Below are 9,169 nucleotides of genomic sequence, written 5' to 3' on the forward strand. Positions count from 1 at the left end.
AACCCAGGACTTTATATTGGGCATGCTAGGCAAGCACTCTACCACTAAGCTACATTCCCAGCCCTGTAATTTCTTTTATATGCTAATATTCTCTAAGACAGAATTGTCTTGTGGTGGTTTCTTGGCTATTAAGTTAATTTTAGAAACCAATTTTTATTGTTCAAGGTTAATTTTTCTATATTCATCTAACAAAAAGACTGGATCTGGCATGGACAGCATAAAATTAGTGTAAAAATATCTTTTGTGAATCTAATCTTCATCTTCTCTTGTAGTATGAAAAGTGATCCTACAGATAAAACTAATAATATATGATATCATATCACATTTTAACACAGCATTCTGTTTCTATTTCTCATAGTCCATGTTTAGTATAGAGGAAATCCCTTTTTTTTGTGTTTTTGTAAATTTTACTTTTAAGACTTAAGTGTTATGTGTCACTGTGAAATAAACAAAGAAGCATACAAGTCAATTATGAGTTTGGATATCAAGACAGGTTGAACTGAGGCCAACTTAACATTATCTTAATGGGTGAAAATTAGAAAATAATAAGCATAACATATTTCATGATCCCCCAAATTTCAGATCAGCAAGATTCATTCAGGTAGTTATTAATTTTCAAAGTGTTTACTGAATAGCTTCTGTAAATAAATAAAGAGGCCCTAGCCTCTGGTCTCATGACATTATGTTGAACACATCAAAGCAGGGAAGACAGATTTAAAGAGAGAGTGGAAAAAATGATTCCAAAATAAATCTTAATATTCTTGGAGGGGTGTGTGTGTGGTGTGTGTGTGTGTGTGTGTGTGTGTGTGTGTGTGTCTTTCAAAGAGGTTCATAGCAGGGAACTTTGCTGTTACTATGTACTCCACTCCCTAAATGCAAATGTATATTTTTCTTGTTTTAGGTGGAACAGCAGGTAATAATCATAGTCTATATAGCAGTTTGAATGAGCAATGTCCTCATGGACTCAAGAATCTGAACACTTGGCTCCCAGTTGGTGGCTGTATTTGGGAAGGCTATAGAATCTTTAGGAGGTGTGACCTTACTGGAGGAAGTTCATCACTGGGGGTGGGCTTTGAGGGTCTATAACCTTACCATACTTGCAGTTTGTTCTCTTTTCTTCCTGCATGCAGATGAAATGTGATCTCTTGGCTTCCTGCTCCAGCTGTCTCTTGCCATGCCTCCATCTGCCATCCATCCCTCTGGAAACATGAGCCCAAATAAGCTCTTCCTTCTATCAGTTGGCTTGGTTATGGTATCTTATCACAGCAACAATTAGTAGAGTATATCAATCTCATTTGTTGCAAAGGAAAAGTGAAACTAATTTAAGGAAGCATCAGAAGAGCTTCTAAGTCCCTGAAGTGGATTGTTTATTGGTTTTGAAGAAATCCTTTTACAGAAAATATGCACATTTAAGTTAGATAGGAATGAGTCTACATATATACATGTTAACAATCTGGCAGAGAAAGGAGTATATATCTCTCCTTCCTACAATTCTGAATTGCTTGATTCAGTTATACTTTTCTGGAATATAGTGTATTGTCCTATAGACTGAGCAAAGAATGAAATAAAAAAGTACATTTGCAGAATTATAAGCAGCACAGGAAGTACAAGTAATGATGTCACCAGAATATTGGAGTAGAAATAATTGGGTTTTATTCTGCCACAGAAGTCCAATTACAATTATCCAATGACAAAATTACCACAGTAATAACCCAGAACTTCAAGGCTATTGGAGAGACCCTTAGAGAACATAGACATGAAGGCTGGAAATGAAGGTAGGAAGAACGCATACTTCTGATGGCGACCAGTCTCCAGAGCTGAGGGAGGTGGTGTGAAGTCCCCTGAGCCCCCTGGTCATACCTTTTCTAGATCTGAAAAAGGATATTTGGTGCTGGTGGGTCCTTCTGCTCTTCTCTGTGTCAGCTCATTTGAGAGTAGCCTTTACATGCAGGCCTTAACGTCCCCCTATCAGTTAGACTAAAAGTAGGTTGATGCTAGAGGCCATCCAGACAAAGCTCTGATGATTTTCCACATCAAACAGAAGAGTTGAATTCGAGAAGACTCAAAAGAAGCATCTGTACTGCACTGGTCCTCCAGGAGGGAGTTTTTAGGCTGACTTCCCACACTTCCACATGCACCTGTGAGGTTTCCTTTAGGGACATTTAACTGGAACATCTTGCAAAAACATATAACCAGTGCAAGACCTGAAGGAACCTAGGTTTAGGGCGCCATCTTGTGCCAATAAGGAAGCATTGGTTTTGAGTTGCGAATCCAACATAATCTGAAAAACAGATACAGACAAAGCTAGAAGGGAAAGACTGGGGTAACTACTAAGCTCTTCGATGCAAAGGCGCAGACCTGTACCCACAGGAATCAAGAACAAATAGGGAACGGTGGCCTGAGAAAATGGAGCAAATAAGAGATCGGTGACTGATGAGAGACGAGAGGTCTTTCAGGTCAAGAATTCAAAACAGCTCCTTTGAGAGAACTGGGCTGATTCTAAGGAAATACCAAAAAGCAATTCATAATTTTATCAGGGAAATTTAACAGAAGTTTAACTAATCTTTTCAAATATTAAGCAGAAATTATAACGCTGGGAACTATAGTGAATGAATTCATAGAGAGCCTGAAGAGCAAGGTAGTTAGAGCAACAGTCATCAGGGGAGAGGAGAGTGAGAAAAGAAATTAAGTTCTCATGTGAGGTATTTGAGAGGACATCAAAATTACAATCAACAACAACACAAGCAACAAAATGTAGTTATCCCAATATCTGCCAAAATAGACTTCATATGAAAACTAGCCAGAAGAGATGGGGAAGGTCAGTTCATATTCATTAAAGAAAAAAATACAACAGGAAGATATTATAATCCTTAACATATATGCACCACACATAGAGGCACCAAGTTACATAAAAGAAACAATATTATTAAATCTAAAATTACACATCGATTCCTCTCAATTTCCCTGTGAACCTAAAACTACCTAAAAAAATCAGCAATCTAAATGTAAAAGAAAAAAAGCCATGCAAATACTAGAAACATTGGTGACATGAGAAACTCAGATAATCATAATAACATACTTTTAAAATCTGTATTTCATTAAATTCAGAAATCTAAAAGACATGAATTTCTTAGATACATATTACCTACCAAATAAAATCAAGATGAAATAAATAATTCAAACATGTCTATAACCAGGAATGAGATTGAAATAGTCACTAAAACTCTCCCAACTACTAGAAGCCTGGGACAGGATAAACTCAGTGCAGAAGAACTAACATCAATACTATTCGAGTTATTTGATAAAATAGTAAAGGAAGGAATGCTTCCCCAATGAACATAGATGCGAAATTCTCAGTTAAGTACTGGTAAGTCAAATTCGGAATTGCATTTGAATGTCATTCATCATGGTCAAACTGATTTCATTCTAGAGATGCAGCGTTGGTTAAACATGTATAAACCAATACATGGACTCAAAGACAGAAATCACATGATTATCTCAATAAGCACACAAAAAGGCCTTCAACAAAACCCAATAACTCTTTATGATCAAAGCCACAGGTATCTGCAACATAATAAAATGCATATACCGGGTTGGAGAGATGGCTCAGTGGTTAAGAATACTGGCTATTCTTGCAGAAGACCTGGGTTCGAATCCCAGTACCCACATGGCAGGTAACAACTCTCCATAACTCCAGTTCCAGGGGATCCAATGGCCTCTTCTGTCCTCCATAGGCATTGCATGACACAGGTGCACTTACATACATGCAGGCAATACATGCATACACATAAAATAAAAGTAATAAAACATTAAAAACAATAAAATGTATATACCATAAAACAATAGCCAACTTCATGCTAAATGGAGAAAAACCCAAAGCATGTGCACTTACATCAGGAACAACATAAGGAAACTTCCACTCCTATTCAAAATAATGCTTGACAGAAAATTTAAGTGTACAGAATTAAGATAAAAAATTGACCAGAATCTCTGAGAATCAGAAAAGAAACACAGTGGAGAGAAGTGGTGACCATCTGATGGGGCAGTCTGGCTTCTTGCTATTACTAAGTTATATCTGAATATTCATAGCTCTAATGGGGGCTAACAGTGAGTCATGTTTATAAATACAATAGTTATATTTTTAAATATAAAATACCAAAACAAATACAAGAAAGAAAGAGAATGTGTGGGAAGCATTACAAGTTTGTAAATTGGCATTTCTAAGACCAGATTCCGAGAGAAAGGCTATCATTTGAGCACCACTCAATAATGCTTGATGGCATCCTTACAGCACTTAAATATTGGCTATAGGCAAAAAGTTATTTATAGACTTAAGGAAGCAGGTAGAATCTCTGTGAGTTCAAGGCCAGTCAGAGCAGTACAGTAAGACACTGGTTCAAAAAATATACTAACATAAAAGTTATTTATAAATAAAAATAGTGCTTGAAGTCTTCGCTAGAGCTCTAAGAATAAAGAAGGAAATTAAGAGGATACAAATAGGGAAAGAAGTACAAGTATCCCTAGTTTCAAATGATAAGTCTGTACATAAAAGACTCGACCATAAAAACCCATAGAGCTGATAAACACTTTCAATAAAGACAGGATACAAAATTAACACACACACACACACACACACACACACACACACACACCAGTAGCCTTCCTATATACCAACGACAAACATGCTGAAGAAGAAATTATGAAATCAATCCCATTCATGACAGCCATAAAAATGCATATAAATAAACCTCATGAAGAAAATGAGAGCCCTGTACAATGAGACTTTAAGCACAAAAGAAAGAAATTGAAGATCTTCCATGCTTATGGATTAGAAGAATTAATATTATGAAATCCTACTGTAGAAGTAGTCTACAGATTCGATGCAATTCCAATAAAAATTCCAGGGTTGGGGCTGGAGAGATGGCTCAGTGGTTAAGAACACTGGTTGTTCTTGCAGAAGACCCGGGTTCAAATCCCAACACCCACATGGCAGCTAACAACTGTTCGTAACTCCAGTCCCAGGGATCCAACAGCCTCTTCTGACCTCCGTGGGCATTGCATAACATGGGTACACTTACCTACATGCAGGCAATACATGCGTATACATAAAATAAAAAATTCCAGGGTCATTTATAGAAAACCAATCTTAAAATGTATGTAGAAGCACAAAGGATCAAGGATAGCTAAAACAATCTTGGATCAAAAGAGGTATTGTGGATGCTGGTTTTGAATCTTTAGATAGGTGTTTTCAACTGGAAAATCCTTATAGATCATGAAATAATAATGGACCATGGGGATGATTTCTTGGAGGGACGATAAAATGCACTGAATAACAGATAGGATGAGTTTAATGAGATGGGAATGAGAGATTAAGGCAGAAGAGGGAGTAAAAAGGGGGGATAATTAACACAAAAGGCCTTGGGAGAGTCATATGGAAGCCTACTATAGAAGCTTCTTCAAATGTAAAAAGAGTTTAAATGTAATTACCCTATAACAAGGGTTCAGTGACCCCAATAGAAACCATAAACTAGCAAATGAAAAGTCTGGGAATGGACCTGTTTTGAAGTTTCTGATCACATAGACCTTCAATGGGACACCTACATAACACCTTCAAACAATACTGGCTATTACCATTGTACTTCTTACCCACCAGAACTTGACAGTAAGAATCTATTGCTTAACACACTATACACCTCAGTCCCAGAACAAGCAAGGAGAAATCAAGCTGGTACTGACCTGGAAGCTTCGTCTCTACTGGCTAGTTCTCACAGTACTCCTGCTCTTTCCTCCCAGATTCCTGGACTACCCTCTTAGTCTAGACCTGCCCATTGCATCCTAAATGCCCTGCACTCAGACCAGTTCAATTCTCCAACTTAATTTGTTAGACACTCTACAAGCTGCCCCCACCCCATGTTGCCCCTGGCCTCCTGATCTGCCTGCCACAGATCTGCCTACTACCCTGACCTGTCTATTACTCAGATTACTACCCTGTGGGAACCTGAAACACACACCAACTAATTTTTCATACCTGAGCAAAAAGCAACCAAGATACATCAACAATATAAACAGAACCAAACTTCAACTAAACAAAGGCAGAATAGAATTTCCTATCGGACACAGAACCAACAAGACATATGGTAACAACAATGCAAAAACACATAAAATGAAAAACCAAGAGACTATGTCCCGAGTAAAACCCACCAGACATACAGAAGTGTACTACAGTAAGAATCACCCTGAGGAACCCCGTGACACAGAATTTAAAAGAACATTTATGAACATGATCAAAGAACTTAAAGAACACACAAACAAAGAACTCAGAGGACAGGCATAAACTTGTGACAGAAGCTCAAGAAAATACAAATATGCAGCTGAAAGAAATAACGAAAACAATTCAGGACTTAAAAAGGGAATTCACAGGAGAGAGAGAAATGTTGAAGAAAACCCACGTTGAAATGAAGATGGAATTGAAAAACTCAATAAGTCAATTTGAAATGACAGGAGAAAGCCTCATAGGCACAATGAATGAATTAGAAAACAGAACATCAAACATGGGTGACAACATCGAAGAACTGGACTTCTAGACAAATGGAAACTCATGAAATTAAAAGGCTTATATACAGGAAATGAAACTGCCAACTGAGTCAAAAGGCAGCCCAAAGAATGGGAGAAAATCTTCAACCATCTGACAGAGGACTAATGACTAAAATATACAAAGAATTCAAGAAAACAAAACAAAACATAAAACTAAACACCAAGAAAAAACAACCCAACTTAAAAAATGGGTTGCAGAACTAAACAGAGAGTACTCAGAAGAATTCACATGTGTCTAGGAAATACAAAAAGTGTTCAATAATGTTTTCCATTAGGGAAATGAAGATTAGAGCTACATTGAAATTCCATCTCACTCCAGTCTGAATGGTTATCATCAAGAATACCAATAGCAACAAAGGCTGGCATGGATTTGGGGAAAGGGGAACCTTTATACACTACTGATTGGAGTGTAAAATAATACAGTCATTTGTCTGGAGGTTTCTCAAAAATCTAAATTAAAATGACTATCTGACCCAGCTTTGCCATTTCCAAGTACATAGAGCAAGGGACTCTATGGCTCACTACAGCAATACCTTTCCATCTATATTTATTGCTGCTCTGTTTACAGTAGCTAAGAAGTGGAATCAGCCTAGATGTCTACCAACTGATGAAACTGTGGTACATACACACAATGGAATTTTTACAGCTATGAAAGAAAATCATGACATCTGTAAGTAAATGGACAGAACAAACAAGATTATACTGACTGAGGTAACTCAGGTCCGGAAGTACAAATGTCATACATTCTTTCTCATTTTGATCCTAGTTCTGATTCTGTAGGAAGGGGACTTGCTGGGGTGGTGCCTTAAATAAGGGAGGACAGTAGAACATAGGTAAAAGGAAAGAGAGGGAATTTGAGGAACGAGAGGTTTAGAAGGGAGGAAGGGATTGGGAGCCGAGGGTGAGGAGGTTGGAGGAGTGATCAGGTCAAAGGGAATATAAAGAAGCCTATGGAAGCCCAATGTACTATAACCCAAATGAAAAATGCAGAAGAGAGATAGAAAAAGAGTCTCCTGCATGGCTGGATGGCACTACTTCTAGAAGCAGTGAGCTGCTGAACATAGCTCACAGTCCCAAGAGTGAGATGCCACTGAGCAAGCTGATCAGGGATGCCTCAGAGGCCCCTCCAGAAAAAATACTGCTCTTGTCACTTTTCTTGTTTGTCCATCAGAACTTGAAGATAAGCTTATATTGTAGAAGACATCACACTCTTTTGTCGTAAGATAGAAAGCAGGCTAGAACTAAGCTGGAAACTTCCTCCCTGCTGGCTAGCATTCAGACCACTGGAGAGTTCTGAGCTGCCTGATGGTAGAGAAAATTCATTGTTGGCCTTGCCAGCTATGAATCCAATGAAAGAGAAGGTAAAACTGCTGCACCTGTTCTCCTGTGAAATAACAGCTTGATAGTTGTGAGGCTGTTCTATTTTGTTTTCCGTCGCATGAGAAACATCTTGAACAAAAGCAACTTGGGGAGGAAAGGGTTTATTTCATCCTATTCTTCTAGGTAATGGTCTATCACTGAAGGAGGTCAGAGCAGGAACTCAGGGCAGACGCCAAGGAGGAAAGCTGCTTACTGGCTTGCTTGCAAGCTCAAATTCAGCTACCTTTTTTATATAGTCCAGGCACACCTGCCAAGGAATAATACCTCCAAAGGTGGGCCAGACCCTCCTACATCAGTTAATAATCAAGAAAATCAATCCAATCTGATGGAAGAAATTCCTCAATTGAGGTTCCCTCTTCCCAAGTATGTCAAGTTGACAACCAAGGTTAGCCAGCACAGAGGGTAACCCACTGCCCTCTGGATTTGAGGCCCACTCCACAGGATGATGGGGAGGAACCCGTGTCTCGTGCCATAAGCTAACAACTAGGTCTAGAGAGATTGTAGACCCAAGTGGGAAACATATTACTGTTGTTCAAATAAATTGACATAGTATCAAACTCATAGACAAAATAATCTCCATGCCTTAATCAGAGAAACTTCTCTCTCCTTCCAATGAATGGTGAGTCCAGACTTATGGGCGACTGCGCTCTCTCTGGGCGCAGGGTGCGCTCACTCCCTGCGGGTCTGCAGACTTCTCTGGGAAGGCGGCTCCAGGAGTGGCACGGGCGGATCCGCAGACTTCTCTGGCGGCTGCTTTGGGTCCCGCGTCTCTGGGAGTGATGGCAGCTGGTGGCTGTCGTAACTTCTCTGGTGCTGGGAGCTCGCTCTGCTACTGGAGCATTGTCCAGCCTGAATCCCGTCCCTACTACATCCGTGTACCTTTCCTCAGGATTGCGGGGTTCCTGGCCACTGAACCCCACAGGGAAGAGGCACAGAGACAGCGAAAGCTGGATGTCCATGGGTTGGTAACGGAAGGTGCTGCCCTCCAGGGGAATCAGGTCACCAGTACACAAGACTCAAGGCTCGGCTTAGTCTGTGCTTACAGCTTTATTGTAAACTTGAAACCCAAATACATCTCTTTAAGTTATAACATTCTACCCATGACTCCCCACAAAGGCTTATTACCATTGCATAATGCAAAATGCATTTAGGCCATCTCCAAAAGACCCAAAAGTCTCAGTAGTTCCAGCTACTG

This window comes from Nannospalax galili, unplaced genomic scaffold (genome assembly GCF_000622305.1).
Source record: "Nannospalax galili isolate Female #2095 unplaced genomic scaffold, S.galili_v1.0 scaffold298, whole genome shotgun sequence".
NCBI classification, from domain to species: domain Eukaryota; kingdom Metazoa; phylum Chordata; class Mammalia; order Rodentia; family Spalacidae; genus Nannospalax; species Nannospalax galili.